The 19,725-nt window shown below is 42.3% G+C and overlaps 1 protein-coding gene across 1 annotated transcript in view; it reads right to left on the bottom strand.

Annotated features, from left to right (window-relative positions):
* The window catches only part of RFTN1 (raftlin, lipid raft linker 1), a 308,799-nt gene that overhangs the window by 117,599 nt on the left and 171,475 nt on the right, over window positions 1–19,725 (bottom strand). The window lies entirely within an intron of this gene.

The following is a 19,725-nucleotide window of genomic DNA, read 5'->3' as shown; positions in this document are numbered from 1 at the left end:
TGTTTGCATGTGACAGGGAGACAGGGGAACAGGGGCAATACAATGCCCCCACAGCGGGAAACAGGGGCATAGCTTCACGATTGCGGACATTTCCGTGAAGCCATGCCCCCTTACCGTGAAGCCACTCCCCATGCAGGAGTCCCAATCTTCAGGTGCATAAAGTTGGAGGGTATGAATTAGCAAGGAAACCACTGTGTCTAGACAGTGACAGATTTGTGGGTTTATGTTTGCTGGTGTGATGCTGAAACTAATGCTGCTGCTGTCTGCACCATCCTGACAAACCTGACAATCCTGAATAAATTACAGCAAGCTGGTTCAGTAGCTCTTCAATTGATAACTACATAATTGATGTACAAGTTTTGCATTACTTCAGAAGACAGATTTAACCACAATACTTTGTACATCCCTTAAATAACTGCGTCCTTTTAAATGCACCTTAGCTTTAGTCCTTAATAGGTGACCTTTTTCGCTTGCAGAAAGCTACTTCACTCCAGATATATTTAGAATTGAAATCACTATAATTTAATTTAGCAAATATGAAACACAGACGCAACATAATAGGACAGATATTCTGATGCTCTGCTCTGAGTGACCAGATAAAAAAGATTTTAACCCATTCTGCAAAATATATAAATTCTTGCATTTAATCTTTGACAAGAGAATTGTATTCTATTTTTAAACATTAATCTAAAAACACATTCTAATATAATACATTACCTTTGACAGAATAGTATTAAGTTTCATTTTGTAGGAAGATATGTAAATTGATTACATACTGTACGAATGTTAAGTTGTCACATTAATCCATGGCACTCTACCATAGTTTATGTTTATTTTGTTTATTTTGTTTATTTCTTAACAAAAAGGCAAAGTGAATGAACAGAAGAGAAATCTAAATCAAATCATTATTTGATGTGACCACTCTTTGGGCAGTATTCAGTGCTCCGGATTCACCATTTTTTTGGGGCGAATCAGGCTGTTTTCACTCCTTGCGGTAAATCTTTTTCACTGAAAATGTGATTCACCCTATTCAATGTTCACTATTCGCCGAAAGCGACCAGTGAATGCCGACCAGTTCTCAGTTTCATGCTCGCTGCAATTCGCTGGGGTATTTCAATAGGAAACGGTCATCTGTCAGACCAGACTTAGGTCGACAGTCATTAGGTCGACCCCGGAAGGTCGACTGTCCCCAAGGTCGACAGGGTTAAAGGTCGACATGGCTCAAGGTCGACTTGACTTAATGTCGACATGGGCCAAGGTCGACATGGTTTTAGGTCGACAGTCATTAGGTCGACATGAGTTTTTCACTGTTTTTTGAGCCGACATGTGCCGACAGGTGGTATTTCATGCCCTACCATCCACTAGGGCGTGGTGGGAGAATAAAATAGTGTGCCGAGCGCAGCAAGGCACCGTGCCCGAAGCATCGCGAGCGAAGCGAGCGATGCGAGGGGCTGCGGTTCGACTCTAACTGTGTCCATGTCGACTGTGTGGGTAAAAAAACAGTGAAAAACTCACGTCGACCTAATGACTGTCGACCTAAAACCATGTCCACCTTGGACCATGTCGACCTTAAGTCATGTCGACCTTGAGCCATGTCGACCTTTAACCCTGTCGACCTTGGGGACAGTCGACCTTCCGGTGTCGACCTAATGACTGTAGACCTAAGTCTGTTCTGACATATGTACCGCTTCCATTTCAATGGGGTTTTCAATGGGATTCGCCAAGAGTGTATTCAATGCTAGGATGGAGAACTGCTTTCAGCATGATTTTCGCCATGAATCACCATTTTGCATTTCGACATCTTTTTAAGGTGAACTGGAAAGTGATCTTTTAAAATAAAGGTTTTTTTATTGTAGTTTTGGTAGAATCTTCTCCGGTGTATGCTCAAATAGGTTAATGCGTGGTTCCAATCTTTGTACTGCTCCTCCAATTGTGTTGCTCTTTGCTTTATGTAAGTTTATGCTCTTCGAAGTGGGGGCTTGCCCTGTTCGGATGCCTTGATATGTACCGCTTCTTGTTAACATCCACCTTTATTAATCCGCCCCTTATTTCTTTCTGTATCCCATATTGTGTTTTTTTCTAATCTAAATAAACACCATTGTTTAAAAAAATTAATAAAGGGGTTTTTTTTGGTGTAAAAAAAATCTGATTTTTTTTCAGTGAAGGGGCATGCTATTTTTATTCATGTGCTTGCAGCACATGAATATATATTACATTTTTAATTTATTTATTTACATTTTTTTTACACATTCGCCAGCAGGGAGCCAGGAGCCGCTCATTAAATATTCACTTCACACTGGTCCCGCTCATTACATATGCACAAGCTGGGCCAGTGAAGCGGCTCCCTACCCATGTCCCCTGCCAGCTCTCCGGGGGGGGGGGGCAGTTCTGCTGCCTGTGTCCCCTGGAGCCCTTCTTCTCCCGCACAAATTCTGGGGCAGGCCAAAATTCGCCGTCAGGGGCGAATGCTGCAGCCCTCTGGAATGCTGCGAATGTGCAGCGAATCCGAAACAGGATTCGCTGCACATAGCGTAATTTGTCATTGAATACTGCCCATTATCCTCAAAACGGCATCAATTATTCTAGGTACACTTGCACAAAGTCAGGGGTTTTGTTAGAGTTATACTCAGGTGTATTATTAACCAATCATAACAAACAGGTGAAAATAATAATAATTTATAGATGTAGGTTGAAACACAGTCATTAACTGAAACAGAAATATCTGTGTAGGAGGCTGAAAACTGGGTGAGGAGCAGCCAAACCCTGTTACAAAGATGAGGTTGTAGAAAACAGTTTTCAGACCTGTTAGCAAGGCTATATCCATACTTCACTGCAGGTGAGGCAAATGTAACATGAGCAGAGAGTTAGATTTGGATAAATTGTGTTCAAACTGAAATCTAAATTGCAGTGTAAAAATATAGCAGCTGGTATTTACCCTGCACACAAAAAAAAGAGTTTCTCAAAATACTGCATCAGCAAGGTCTTTTCCAGGCATAGATTTCAACGCAGACTTGGGTTTCAAGGTGTGCTGTTCAAGCTCTATTGAAGAATCCAAAGGAAATGGCAACATTGGGCACCATAGACACAGTGGTTGGCTATGGAAACTTTGCATCAGATGACACATCTTGCTTATTTCCCTTCTAAATCGGAAGATGTCCCTTAGTGTCATCAGCTTAGAACTGGCAGAAACCAGCAGGACACCCATCTACTGTTCGAAGAAGTCTGGCCAGAAGTGGTCTTCATGGAAGAATTGCCGCCAAAAATCAATTTGACATGGAAACAAGGCCAAACAACTCAACTATACACAAAGACATAGGAACTGGGTGCAGAAAAATGTCCACAGGTGCTCTGCACTGATGAGTTAAAATGATAAATACAGTATTTGTCTGTAACAGAAGGCAGTTTGCTCTCCAAAGTGCGGGAGAGTGGTACAACAGTGAAGTACATATGGTACCGGTTCCTTGCAAGTTTGGGGTTGCATTTAAGCATATGGTCTTGGGAACTTGGTAAGGGGATTAATAATCTCCTCAATGTTGAGAAATACAGGAAAGTACTTAACTATCATGCATCAGGGAGGTGTCTGATTTGATCAAAATGTATTCTGCAGCAGGACAAATCCCCCCAACATTCAGTGTAAAGAAGAACAAGGAGTCCTGGTAGTAATGATATGGCCCCCACTGGTCTCAACATCAAATCTGTCTGGGATTACATGAAGAGACAGAAGGATTTAATCAAGACTTCATCCACAGATGATCCCAGCTAATATCATATATTTCTACACTGCACGTGTCTGGAATGCATCTGCTTATTAATGGAGTGAAGTGGCCTCTGAGATTGCTAGAATATAACATAAACAATATAATCCTGTAAAGCGAAACGGAATCTGCTGCGCTATATAAATGTAAAATGAAACATTTATAAAATGTGATACCATGAAAATGTAACATACCTTGTTAAACCAAAAATGGATTGAATTTAAAACATCATAATCTCATTGGCTATACAAAACATGGGGGATCAGACAGCCAATAAGATGATGTTTTCAAATCTAGACATCTCCAGCTAATATACCAGCAGCAACTTTCGAAAAAATGAAAATCCTGGTAGAATCAACACTAAACAAGCAGAATGTTAGAATGTAGAATGTTAAATGACCCATTATTCATGTTTGCAAATGCTGTGGTTCCCATTCACTGTTATAAGAAAGATCTTCTGCCTGAGGTTTACCACAGGAATTAAATTTTCGGTTTAACAGGGAATGTTACATTTTCATGGTATCACATTTTATAGATGTTTCATTAAAGATTACAAAGTGTTAATGTAATGCGTATCACTTGGAAAATCGCTGTTCCTATTCCATATTCTATTTAGTATAGGAATCAATGATCGCATGTAATCTACACTTAGGGGGTCATTCTGGTTGACCTTGAAAGCTGCAAATATTGCAGCTTTGCGGACCAACTACACGCCGCCCGCCATCTGCACTAAATGTCGCCGACTATGGAATGATTTCTTAAGCTTTTGCAAATCTAATTCACTCTCTGGTGACTTTGCGGCGCCCTGCTACGTGAACAGGGTGGGCAGCTGGCATCCAGAGATGTCAGCTGACCGCCCCCGGCACTCGTATCACGGCGCCACTAGCATGGGAATGCCCAGCATTTGCATGAGAACACCCATAAAATGTGTTCCCATGGGCCCGCCACCTACACACCCCACCCACACTGCTCCGTGCAAACGGGCCGGTGAATATACAAGTCGCTACGTTCATTCGCAAATGGAGCCTGCACCATGTGCATAAATGCTTATGCTAACACGCAGGGGAGCGTGCAGAGCAGAATGACCACCTTAGTACTCCGTTAATGATGTGTGCAAAGTAAAGTAAACTGGATGCAATCTGAAGAAACCTAATTTACACCAAAAAAGGTTTACATTGATAAACCCAACAAGCTAAGCAATACAGTGCACACCTCCACCAATGGACTGGGTATAATGTTAGGGTCGGTTACAGTATGCCACTCAGGCAGAATCCCCATCAGATTATGGCCTCCAATATAATGATTAAGCCTCAGCTTGTGCAACTATTCATGCAACATGCTGTTGACACGCCCATATGATTGTACGTTTCTGTGTAGACAATTTCTAGAATTTGCCCTGGAATATATTTCTGAGAGTGTGTGTCTCAGTTAGTCCTGCAGCTACAGGAGCAGTTGAAAAACCTGGGTGAATATTGGCAGTGCTGGACACAGAATTAGCCCTGGTATGCGGTCACTAGATAGACAAGCATTAGGTCTACATCACGAGCATCACTTGCATGAAGGTCGACATGATTCAGTGGCCTTTTAGAATTTTATAAAGAAAAGAGCAAGTGATGCTTAATTTGTGTAAACAACATCATAGACTATAATCTGAGAGTTGAGAAATCCTGTTCCAGACAACTATTTAATAGATATTTTACCTTGTAAAGACTATAAAAAAGTATTATGACATGTGCAGATACATCATTTGTATAGCCACAAAGACTGCTCCTAACTTGTTCTTCTCTTCATTACAAAGTGTACAATCCATAAGTAACTTAACTGTCTCTCTGTACGGGCTATGGACGCCTGTTGTGCAATCATCACTCTGGCTGTGCTGGCCAGATTACTTTAGTCTGAATATGGCCCCTTACTCACATCATACCCAATTATGGCAGTAAAACAAATCTCCTAATATGCTGTATTGTGTAAGGGATTATCAGACATGAAGGAAACTAATAGAAGGGTTTTGGCAGACGATAAAGGGATTACGTTACAAAGACTACAACAGTGTCTCTCCTGCTGTACTACGAAAGCATACTTGCAGCATTTAATATATTTATCAAAGTCAAGAATAGCCTAGCAACCAAAATATTACTTCTGTGTTTCCTCTCCTAATAGGTCTGAGGAAAAATAATAATAATAATAATAATAATAATAATAATAATAATAATAATATGCCTGTAATCTGTATACAGCCCCATCAATGTAGCCCATTATTCTGCAAGTGCTACTCTGTCACTCAGAATAATGCCCATGGCCATTGCTAGCCCATAAGTGGTAAACTTTAGGAATGCTGACTGTATAAAGTTCATAGTACATTGGCTTTTAAAGGTAACAGTCACCAAGTACACCTGCTGTGGGGCACTTAAGACAAGAGCTGACACAGGTTATATATATAGACCATAGTTTCCTATCCTCCCGAAAGCTGTGGGAGACCAACTTTTGAGGTGGTCCTACACAGGCCAGAAGAGTAGGAGGCTCTCCTACATCCTGCTTAATTTCTCGTGAAGCGGGCACGATGGTTTGATTATCACAGGCTACCTCAGGGCTCATGTCTTCTGCATTTGTCCTCTCCTTTTTGCAGAACTAACTTGTATAAAAGACTTTGAATATAGGTAAGTATGCTATAGATCAGTGGTAGCCAACCCTAGCCCTCGAGAGCTACCAACAGTTCACATTTTCCAGACAACCTAGCTGCTGCACAGCTGCACTCATTAATCACTGATACATTTTAAAAGATCCACAGATGGAGCTAATTAGATCACTTGTGATTCTGTGAGGAGACCTGCAAAACATGCACTGTTGGTAGCTCTCGAGGACTAGGGTTGGCTACCCCAGCTATAGATCCTAGTGTCATTACGGGAGGTGTGGGCCCACCCACTGAATGGGGACACCAAATTGTTTTGGGATCCTGGTAGTAAACCTGTGGACCTTAATGTATCACAGCCTGATCAATAGAAACCGGCACTCCAGCAAATAAAGGATATATATATATATATATATATATATATATATATATATATACATACATACAGCAAAGAAGGTAGAAGAGCGCGCTTCATGGTGCATTAAAAGACACTTTTTTTATTGGATACAACAAAACACTTGATCCACAGTAAAAGCAATTGCTCATACCAAGTATAAATACTCTGTGGGCTGGCTACCACACGGCATAAACAAATACCAAAAGGCAAATCAGCTCACGGGTCCACGGCGGGCATGAGGGAGACTCCAAGACCCTACAGCTGACAAGCGCTGGATTGCGCTGTGAGGTGCAGGAGGACGCAGAAAAACCAAGGCCGGCTTGGAGCGGTGAGAGACAGCAGTCGGGCAGAGAGTCACAAGCCACGACCTGACGCATTTCGTCACTGGGACTTCGCCCTCTGACTTGTAAATCCAAGGTAGAATATAAAAATAATGAACAAATTGAAATGAAATAAAATAATTATTCAGCAAATGCTCTGTGAATAATTTGGCTTTTACACTAATGTTTGAGCACAAATGCAGCTAATATAGGGCCTGATTCAGACCTGTTTCCTAGGCTGCGTATACTCGCAGCCTAGCGAACAGGTCAGCGCCACCGCCCCGCTGAACGCCCCATGCATCCCCTCGCTGTACGAGAACACATCCCCTCGCATGCGGCTGAGGGGTAGAGAAATCAATTTGATTTGATCTTTGATTACCGATGCCAAAAAAGGGGGCGGGTTCTGACATTAGCCACCCGCCCCGAGCAGGCATCTACCCGCCTGCGTTCCCAGGGGAACACCCAGTCTTTTCATGGGGACGCCCATAAAACGCTGGCCGTTCCCCTGCACCAGCCCCCTGTCCGCTCCATTCTCTATGTGAGTGTGATACTCGACTAAAGCATTTGCATTGGGGTTTGTACATAGGCAAATTCTCCCATGCGCATGCGCAGACCAAAACAATTCATCCCCGACCGATTGAACCTGAATCAGGTCCATATTGTAGTACATATTTAAATGCAGTTATGTAAATTGCCAAAACCCTTGCACTAGAACGATTTTAGCCGATTCCGACCATTCGGGTCGAAATATCGTCTGAAAAGTGCCACATTGTTTGTGTTTTCCATCCGATGCGATGCGTGGTCCCATGAGAGTGGGATAGGAGCCTCTAGTGTAGGTTGGTCAGACTGCACCTGTAAAAATATCGGAATCGGATGGAATCAGATAGAAAATGGGGTGCTTTCTGCGCACACGCGATATATCGTATGCGATATATCGCAGGAGGTTTGACTTACATTTCCAGTCCCTATAGCCCTCTAACCCATCCTATCAGATATATATTTTGGTACAATTGTATACCAGAAGATATATCTCATGCGATTTATCTTGGCTTGATCACCAAAGTACCAAATTGGCTGGAATCACTCCCGGGAAGGTCCAGGGGGAGTTCAAGGGAAATTGTATCCAATTTCAGCATCAGATATATCATTGGAGTGTAAAATTACTCTGTCATTTATTTCATTATTTGTGTATAAAGGTGAGTGTTTACTATGGTAAGTGCTGAGTTCATATACATACACGCACCGATCTCCTGATCTTATATCCCAATCCTTTACCCTGCTTACTCCATTAGTAACTCCACTGTGTAACTCGGTGTATACATTGATATATATGTAGAATGATATACATATGCAGAGACATGGCATATATTACAATGCAAATTGTTTAATATTATTACCACAGCTTTAATTATCCAGGTAAGAAGGAAACATGTAGGATGTCACATGTATACATTATGTTTAATGTAAAAGGAAATGGATGGCATTTACATTAATATTTAAATATTTATTTATTGCACTTCAGTGTATTTACTTAGAAACCTCTGCCCAATAAAGTGAAGAAATCCAATTTACTCAGGGCCTGAGGGGATGTAAGGATAAGCAACATGCTTAAAGTACATGTCTCTGCAATATTGGAATATAAATTGGGTTCAACTACTTCAAAGGCAGTGACATTAAGCAAGTGCACCTTCTGCATTACTATTAAGGTACCCATAAATGTAACAATTTTATCTCTATTTCATTGAGCAAAAAAAATCTGCCCCCACACATAAGGATGCAATTTTTTCATTTTAAGTACTGGGTAATACACATATCTAGGCTTGGATGCCCTATATGCGAATATTAATTGTAAGATTCCATTTAATATGATTAAAGTTGTTACAAAAAAAAAATAGTGTGTGGGCCTATGGGTGAATTTGGTGTATACTTCTCGATACCAGGATTTCCAGGAGAGGAAATAAAAAGTAGGTGGATCGAAGGGACAAGTGTGTGGGGAAGGGGGGGGGGGGGGGCAGCACCATAGCCCTGCCCTAAACGTGTACCATCAAGTCTATCCTCCCTTCCTTGTCAATGAAACAGGATGGTGATTTCCCAGACATTTTGGTACAGTAAACAAGAATTCTTTAATGCATTATACAGTATGTATATTAGTATTTTGGATCCATTATTCGCAAGGAAATGGTGAGCTGCATGGGTACATGTGGCTGTCCAGGTTTTATTTTTTCTCTGCCCCTCCTCCGCTCACCTTCCCATCTCTCTCTGCAATCCTCCCTTATTGTATTATTCTGCATAGACAAACCTCATGATTTGCACTTAACCAACATTCTGCCTGATTCATACTTCCAACTACCACCGGTTGCATCTGACTCCATCCTGGCTTTGCTTTATACTGTCAAACTGTGTTACTGTTTATATTTGGATACCAAGCACTACATTTCACTGTTGGACAGGCCATTACAGTATTGCCGTGTCTGCTGCATCCGTTGGTGCAGTCCTCCTGTGGTACTTACAGGGCCATTCTTGCCTATACTAAGATCCATATGCTGTAGAACTGCTCATAATAATAAATTATCATAAATTCAAGCTAAATCCCTAGTAACCAGTAAATGGACTTCATTAGATATCACAATATTAGCATTCACACAAAGAGGTCACTCCGATTACTCACTAAGGGGGCTAGTGGCCATTGTAGTGGTGTGTAAACAATGGCGACAGCAGCACAATGTGCCCCCTGGCAGCCAGAGCTAACCCCAGATGTGTGGATTTTTGTTCACTGCCTACAGCTACGAGACCAATAGTAGCTTAAGCATACCTCCCAACTGTCCTGATTTTTGTGGAACAGTCACTCACTGCTCAGCTTAGCAGCAGTGAATAGATTTGCGCATGCGCAAACTGTCTTTTCATGTGAGACAGAGGGACGGAGGGCATGCCAGTAGCTCACACTACGACATTTTCATAAAGCCCCACCCCCTTTTGTCAAGGTCCCGCTGCATGCAGAAGACCCGACTTGATATTTTGAAGTGTTAAGAGGTATGGCTTTAGAGCCACATACAGCCACACTTATGGTATTCATGCAGAGATGAACTTGCGGGTAATTGTATTGTATTGACCCCAAAGAATGTGGTGTGACCAATATTATTACTTAGTACTACGTTTATAAAATGATAAGCAGCATTTGTTGACAGCGAGAAGCAACAAAGAAATGTATAGAAAACTATTTGACAAAATACTTTTCAGCACTTCTGTAATGCTGTGGTTAGGATTCTGTATCTACATAGAAGACATGAATTTTTTGGTAAAAGGTATAGTTGGAAACCCTCCATGCAAATTCTGCACTCTTCCTGCTCAGCACCTTAATGAAAATGGCATGAGCAGATTTTGAATCAAAACCGCACAGCGCACAATCAGAAGAGTTCCCAGTCCCCGAAATGCTGGTCCTTATGCCTAACCAGCAATCTGATCTGATTAGAACGAGATCAATTCGTATTTCTCTACCTGTAAATGTGGAAAGGCACTTAAAGCGGGTGTACATAATAATCCTAGCAGGCTAAATGGATGAAGCAGACATCTTCACTGTAAATTAAGACTCTCATTACCATTTTGTTCACTTCATTATGACAGACTGCACCTTTCACACTGGTAAATACTACCATTAAAATGTACAAAACAAATCCCTCTCTTGTGCGACTGACTACACGTTTTTATTGCTGAGTAGATTTTCTATTTAAAGCAAAACTATTTTCATTTTAATAGTACAGAAGGAGTTTTATGGAAACCTGCGCTCAGTGTGTGTCTATCTGAATGCACCAATGGTAACTAGCGAGTATAAAAAGAAGGAGATCAGATAACAGATACTGTGAAAAAAAGGGCAGTTTAATGAAGGGTGGCACAATAAACACTATATATCCTACGGTCTAAGGGTAGGTAGTATATAATAAATGGTAAGGGAAAGGGGGAGAAAATGTCCAAAAAAAGGGGGGGTTGGGGGGAGAAAAGCACCAAAAATTATGTGGTAACACCGCTGCACTTAAAGAAGTGTCTGCGATCTGTACCGTAGCACTCAGCTTTTAAAAATACGATGAGTGTCACAAATAGAGTCTCAAAAAAAGTTCAGCAGTCTGAGCATTTAAATGAATGTCCAGGGGGGGGGGGACGTGTCAGGGGATGAGTCACAAAAAGGAGGAATGCCGTTGGTGCTGCAGTGTCACCAGGGGCTGGCGTCCCTGCACCGCTGGTGGTGCACTAGCACATACCTCTAAACTTCAGGTCTCTCTCCGACCGTCCCACGTAGTGTCACTTGTGGTGCGCCTGCAGATCCCTGCAGGACGCTGTGTGATCCTCACGCCGCTTCCACACCGACAGCCGCTACTTCCGGTTTCCGTCTCTCAGTATCAGCCGGGAGCGCGGTGTCAGTGGAGCGTTGTGCGCTCGACTCCCTATGGTGGGGGAGGAGACTTGTGGTGCAATGATAGCTCCAACGCGTATCGACCTATGTCAGGTCGAAGACCTGACATAGGTCGATACGCGTTGGAGCTATCATTGCACCACAAGTCTCCTCCCCCACCATAGGGAGTCGAGCGCACAACGCTCCACTGACACCGCGCTCCCGGCTGATACTGAGAGACGGAAACCGGAAGTAGCGGCTGTCGGTGTGGAAGCGGCGTGAGGATCACACAGCGTCCTGCAGGGATCTGCAGGCGCACCACAAGTGACACTACGTGGGACGGTCGGAGAGAGACCTGAAGTTTAGAGGTATGTGCTAGTGCACCACCAGCGGTGCAGGGACGCCAGCCCCTGGTGACACTGCAGCACCAACGGCATTCCTCCTTTTTGTGACTCATCCCCTGACACGTCCCCCCCCCCCTGGACATTCATTTAAATGCTCAGACTGCTGAACTTTTTTTGAGACTCTATTTGTGACACTCATCGTATTTTTAAAAGCTGAGTGCTACGGTACAGATCGCAGACACTTCTTTAAGTGCAGCGGTGTTACCACATAATTTTTGGTGCTTTTCTCCCCCCAACCCCCCCCCTTTTTTTGGACATTTTCTCCCCCTTTCCCTTACCATTTATTATATACTACCTACCCTTAGACCGTAGGATATATAGTGTTTATTGTGCCACCCTTCATTAAACTGCCCTTTTTTTCACAGTATCTGTTATCTGATCTCCTTCTTTTTATACTCGCTAGTTACCATTGGTGCATTCAGATAGACACACACTGAGCGCAGGTTTCCATAAAACTCCTTCTGTACTATTAACCTTAAGAGGGCGGCCTCCCTCTATTTTGGAAACCCGCAGCCGACTCCATAACACCTCAGAGAGCGCAGAAACCCCCCCCCCCTTTTTTCCTATTTTCATTTTAATGTTTCCCGAATCTAACTGAATCTCTATGAATAATATAAAATTAAAAATAAGCAATTTAGCAGCAGGAGGCGGCTTATTCTTCTGCATTTAACATGAGTGACACCCCCATCCTGGTTCCCATCACACAGAGCTTCACTATTTTATTGTTATTTCCTTCAAGAGCACATCTAGAAGGTCAAGTAGTGCGGCACATGATTTCGTTCATGTTTTCTGACTCCTGCTTTGATACAGATCCATCTTTAAATAGACATAGTTAGATTTTTAAATAAATCAAGTAAAATAATTGTTTTCATTTTTTTTACCTAAATCACTACGTACACATAGTTCGATCACGTCTATTTTTCTATTTTGCATCCATAAGCAAAATCGAATCGAAATCAAAATCGAATGGACATCGAGAACTGTTTTCAGCCGCAGTCGATATTTATTCGATCCAATGTGCATTGAAATAGAATAGAAAAAAGACTGTGTAGGCAAGACTATATAGTACAGATCTGTACTAGGTCGTCCAAATCGAATGCATTTTTGCATGCCATTCAATTCAATCCCGATTCAATCCCAATCAAATCGGAATAGAATCACAAGCAAAATCGTACCGTGTGAACACCCCTTAAAATGGGTATGCACTGACTTATCCAAAGAGGCACTAAAGAAAAGAAGCGCAATTGGGAAGAAGACATGGTCCATCATAGCACTGTGGGGCAGATGTATCATAGCGGCGCGTTAAGCGCCGCTATGATACTTCCTGCTTCGCCTCAATAGCGAGGCGAAGCAGGAATGGACATCGACAAGATGTATTAATATCTTGTCTGTCGAAGCGGGGGAGCGTTAACTCCCCCCTCCGGCGATGTCCCTTTCTGGAGATAGCGCATCAGTTAATACTGATGCGCTATCTCCTGTCCCCCGGCCGGCCGGACTGGGCATGCGCGGGATCTCGCTGTTCACGCAAGATCCCCAGCGCAGCCCAGACCTAACAGCAGGGACTGCGCTGTCCCTGCTGTTTAGATAGGGCTTCGCCAGCCTGATGCTGGCGAAGCCAAAGCAGGCTTCGTGCGGAACGGTCAGCGATGCTGACCGTTCATACATTCGGCCTGCTATCATTTTGATAGCAGCACCGATATGGACAGGGGCGCATAGCGCTCCTGTCCATTACCGCATCCCGGCTCTATCATACATGGGGGAGAAGCGGTATCAGTGCACATAACGTGCGCTGATACCCTTCTCCCCCATAACGACGGATAATACATCTGCCCCTGTATTCCTTAACAATGAGGAAGAACACCTTTACCCTGAATTGCTGGCTTAGGAGATCGAATCAAGCAGTGAACTGTTGATTGGCCAACAAATTTATATTCAATAAAATATTAGGTTTCCCGTTAATACTGTAGATGTGCAGTAAAGAGATAGACAGTCAGTAGGTTGACCCCAAATGGTCTACATGCTAAAGGTCGACAATGGCAATAGTCAACACAAGTTTTTTTTGTGCGCTGAAGGCCACCAATTCAAGTGTTGCTCTGTTCAGGTGCGCACATTATGGTTAACATTACTGTTATATTGTTAAATCATTTTGATGGGCTACTAACAAGTTAAATAATTATAACCAATGAGATGTTTGCTTCTATTTAGTTAGATTTTTTCAGTAGCTCCTATGAGTGAGTACATTGTAAAACCTCTTTGTTGTCTGGTTAATCCAGGTTTAAATTAATATGCTCAATTTCAGACAGGACAGGCATTGAACAAACAGAGAAGGAGATATCATCTAATCATCATGGGTGGTGTAGTGTCCAGTTGGGAGAGGTAGGGGAGTGTTGCTACAAATTGCACCACAACAGCAGCTTTTCCCTAATTCCCTAATTCCCAATATTGCATCACAAAGAAGTGGTGGGCTTTGATAAGTAAGTCTTCCATCTCCTGGAAAGCATGAAGTTGTCCCAGCTGCTAGGAATATTGGGCGGTGGATCCTGCTCCCACTTTTCTGTTGCAAAAACATGCTGGCAGGATTGAAGAGATGTCTCAAGGGGTGGAGTAGGGTAATGCAGGTGGCCTAACATTTCAGAAATATGACCATGTGACCATGCCCCCTATTAGGAAAACTTATCCCAAAAGAAAACTTAAATATCATAAGGTAACCAAAGACTTTTTAAATAACATATATGAACAAAAGAACAGCAAGCCAAAAACAGGCCATGGACATTTCAGGCAATGCCACAAGGAGTGTGGAGATGTACAGAGCTGGATCAACTGTAAGGTGACCCTAAGGACCCAGTGGGCCCCAAAGGTAACAGTGGGGAACCTAAATTGACTAGCGTGGACCAGCCACTAATGTAATGGCAGTGACATGGTGACACAGCTCTCAATTACCTTGTGTTTCTTTGCAGATGAACCTCAGCAAACACGGACACAAAAGGGTGAGGGTTCCCATTAGGCAGGAATATTGAGAGGGAGAGTGCACTGAAAAGTAACATATACTAAAATAATCATGTTATCTCTATGGGACAGATGTATCAAGCTTCAAGAAGTGATAAAATGGAGAGTGATAAACCACCAGCCAATCAACTCCTACCTGTAACCCAGCCTGTAACATGGCAGGTAGGAGCTGATTGGCTGATTGTTTATTACTTTCCATTTTATCACTGTTTGAAGCTTGATACATCTGGTCCAATATAACACTCACTCATACTGGAACTTTGCATTCATTGCAGTTTTCATTAATTGCATTGTGTAGTGTTTCCAGTTATCAATAAAGCATTCATAAGCTATTTTGAACCAAGTCACATACATAATACACATATAGCCGAAATTCTCTATTTAAGCTCAGCCACCTGGTGTTTATGGTTACAGGTATTTTATATATTAGTGTACATATTTGATTACTTGTTTAACTGATGGGTAATCAATCATAGGCAAACAATACAACCCAATTAGAAGATTTCCAATTGCTAGAAAATAACACAATGGGCTAATTTAGAGAACATAGGTTGTTGTGCCATCGCTACACCTGCTTATATGTGTTTCTGATATGTGCCACAAGATAGCAATTATGCACAGAGACAGATATATACATTTTTGATACCTTTCTATAACAATAGAGTCTAGGGTCCTAAACTATCTGTGAATGTATGCATAAGTAGTGGAAGGGACCACGGGAGACCACACAGGGTTACTAGCTATCAATCTCCCCAAATATTATGATTGCAGTACATGATTCTCTGGACTGCAGCCAGGAGGATAAAATCATTGTGTCCAAATGAGCCCCTCTGAGCCACAAAGGGTGTAACAAAAAAAGAAGCAAACCAAAGACAGAAAAGGCATTTTGGGCACACTCTTAGGAAAGATAAGTTTGGTGTAATAACATATCTGTTAAGGCCCATACACACTTGCTGACTTTGAGCTGAATGCCGCTCAAAACAGCAAGTTTGAGCGGCTTTCAGCTCAAAGCCGCCCTGTGTGTATGGCCCGGCGATGATTGTTGAGCAGTGATGCGCGCTCCCGCATCATCGCCGGGAAAGCCTTTCATTTGCTGGTATTATCAGTAGATGAGCGGCTTTGAGGACGGCCTTGCATAGCATTGCACTATGCAAAGCCGTCCTCCCCCACTGATGGCGCCGGCAGGGGGAAAGTCGCTCAGTGTGTATGCACTGAGCGGCTTTCCCCCCCAGCATTGATACCAATCATCGCTGTCCATACACGCTGGGCAAAGTCACCCAGTGTGTATGGACATTTAGTCTAATCAAAATCAACTTTTAATAGCTCTTAAAAAATGTAAAAAAGGAACACTTTTTCAGCAAACAGTCTATGCGGTAATTGCTAAAATTGTATGTCACATACAAGACACCAATGTGACATTGGTGTCTTGTATGTGACATACAATTTTGGCCATTCTAGCATTAGTGGCAGTGATTGTGTATTATGTGGCTGCAGGACACTAGTGCTATTGACTTGTTTCCTCTTTCAGTGATGGCTAATTATCTATATATCAATAGCTACTGTGTCGTACAATCGTCAGGCAAGCAACAGCCCAACACCCAGCCAGAATAACAAGTGTAGGCGGACCCACAGGACAGAAAAGTGGAACGAAGGAAAGTAATAAACAACAAGTGGCCTGTTGCCCAGTGCTTTGCAATATCTGATATGGGGAATGATAATAATAATAATACTGTAATAATAATAATTTTATCTATAGAGCTCTTTTCTCCACCAGGACTTGCTTTACAAGCATCAAAAATATACTGTATCACAGAGGATTGGAGGGAATTTAATCAGGTGCAAGTTTGCAAAAGTCACATCATTAAAGTCACACACTTCACCTTCATTTGCACACATGAGATTCATAGGGGGAAATTTACTTAGATGGGAGTTCTACTTCACATGGGATGTTGCTATGGGCAACCAATCAGAAACTACTTATTTATTTTGCCCATAGCAACATCCCATGTGAAATGTTACTTCCATCTTAGTAAATTTACCCCATACAATTCAATTAGAAATTAGGTTATGAGAATTTTATTAAAAAGTGTACTGGGAAAACAGCATGAAAAAGTGGGGGACCTTCCTGGACTCCAAAAAAGTGAGAAGTTTGTGGCTGGGCCAAAGAAACTACCTGGGTGCTTTTAAAATGTGTCAGATGGCTGATTTGTGCCAAAATTATGTAAAAAAAAAAGCGCACCAATGCTCTTCTGACCTAGGGCACCAACATTGCAAGTCACGGCTCTGACTAGCTGTACGTTTATGTGCTGTTTTAAGGTATTCTCAGAGAACACAGTGAATTTTATTTTGTCTATTGTTTTCTATAATCTGCAGCCTGTACACAATATTTTTGTTATTTGTGATGATACAAAGCCAATCAAAGAAATGGTGTGTGCTCACTAGGGTGCACAAGCAGGCGCTGCCAGGGGTGTTTCGCTAATAGCAGCCACTTGATACTGGGGTTGTCAATCCCATACAGGCAAGTAGCGAAAACAAAAAAGGGAAGTGGTGCTTTGTTTGATGAAAGGAATAATAAATTTAATAACAATTTAAAAATTGATACATATACATATAAATGAAAAATAAAAAACTGAACCCGTTGAAATACGGAAAGTGCACTAAGCACTTCAGGTGGTGGAAATGGACCAGATTGGGATATGGAATTGGAAAATGGAGGGAAGGGGGCAAGTTCTAACTAAGCTGGTGCTGGAATTTAGCTCTCTGTTGGTTGGATGGTGGTACCGAAATGCCCAGGATGGGCTGATAGTTACCCAACGCCGCTAGAGGATTCCAATCCCTTGGGATAGCATTACAGCAAGCGTCCTCAAAGTTCGTACGGCAGTAGGGTACACTGGTTAGGTTTGTAATCCAACTGGTAGTTGCTGGTGGCTGGATGTAGATGCCAACTTGTATCTCCTGTGGTTGGAAATTTTGGAGACAGCAACCAAGTATGTCGGGGCGAGAGGCCAGCAGCTTAGAAGGGTCCCAATACACTTATAGGGATTGTGATAAAGGTCTGGTCCAGACAGGGCAACTGACGCGTTTTGCTGCTTCAAAGGGTGCAGCTTTATCAAAGGTGGTAGTAGCACTGTCCCCAATGGGGTTTATATACCCATAAGTAGGTGAGCAATGTATAGCACCTGTGTTCAGTAATCAAACAATTTATACAGTTACATGTTAAAATGTGAATAAACAGAAGGCAAACTACTAATATTCAAAGAACTAGACACATCCATTATAAACAAATGGAAAACGATTATTCTAAAATACAGTTTTCTCTAAATGTTATTTAGGCAGGAGGAGAGAGATAGTTGGCAATCAGCCAATGAACGAGAGGAGGGTTAAGATACGCCCATTACATTTGTGTGTGTATCATACATCGCCTAGGTTACAGGCTAATCGTTCAATCAATCATGTCTAAATAACATTTAGAGAAAACTGTATTTTAGAATAATCGTTTTCCATTTGTTTATAATGGATGTGTCTAGTTCTTTGAATATTAGTAGTTTGCCTTCTGTTGGGATCCTTCTAAGCTGCTGGCCTCTCGCTCCGACATACTTGGTTGCTTTCTCCAAAATTTCCAACCACAGGAGATACAAGTTGGCATCTACATCCAGCCACCAGCAACTACCAGTTGGATTACAAACCTAACCAGTGTACCCTACAGCCGTACGAACTTTGAGGACGCTTGCTGTAATGCTATCCCAAGGGATTGGAATCCTCTAGCAGCGTTGGGTAACGATCAGCCCATCCTGGGCATTATCGGTACCACCATCCAACCAACAGAGAGCTAAATTCCAGCACCAGCTGAGTTAGAACTTGCCCCCTTCCCTCCATTTTCCAATTCCATATCCCAATCTGGTCCATTTCCACCACCTGAAGTGCTTAGTGCACTTTCCGTATTTAAATGGGTTCAGTTTTTTATTTTTCATTTATATGTATATGTATAAATTTTTTAATTGTTATTAAATTTATTATTCCTTTCATCAAACAAAGCACCACTTCCCTTTTTTGTTTTCGATACAAAGCCAATCACACTGCCTTACATAGATTTAAGAAAAGTGACAACCAATAGAGTGTCTGCCTCAAAAGTGACTGCAAAGTTGGTTATTACTTTACTTACATGTATTTAGTTCAGGTAATACACTGAACTAAATACCACCCCACACCATTACTGACCTACTGCCAAACCGGTCATGCTGGAGGATGTTGCAGGCAGCAGAATGTTCTCCTTGGCAAATGCCAAACATCCTGCACGGTGTTGGGCTGTAAGCACAACCCCCACCTTTGGACGTCGGGGCCTCATACCACCCTCATGGAGTCTGTTTCTGACTGTTTGAGTAGACACATTCACATTTGTGGCCTGCTGGAGGTCATTTGCAGGGCTCTGGCAGAGCTCCTCCTGTTCCTCCTTGCACAAAGGCGGAGGCAGCGAGCCTTCTGCTGGGTTGTTGCCCTCCTACGGCCTCCTCCACGTCTCCTGATATACTAGCCTGTCTCCTGGTAGCGCCTCCATGCTCTGGACAATCCCTTTATTGGGGGGGGGGGGGGTCTTGCTAATTGCCTATAATTTCCACCTGTTGTCTATTCCATTTGCACAACAGCATGCAAAATTGATTGTCAATCAGTGTTGCTTCCTCAGTGGACAGTTTTTCACAGAAGTGTGATTGACTTTGAGTTACATTGTGTTGTTTAAGTGTTCCCTTTACTTTTTTTTAGCAGTATATATATATATATATATATATATATATATATATATATATATATATATATATATATGGATTGAAAGAT

This window comes from Crinia signifera, chromosome 5, assembly GCF_055691185.1.
Source record: "Crinia signifera chromosome 5, ASM5569118v1, whole genome shotgun sequence".
Lineage (NCBI taxonomy): Eukaryota > Metazoa > Chordata > Amphibia > Anura > Myobatrachidae > Crinia > Crinia signifera.
The sequence above is the reverse complement of the archived record's forward strand: the minus strand, read 5'-3'. Positions and strand labels throughout refer to the sequence as shown.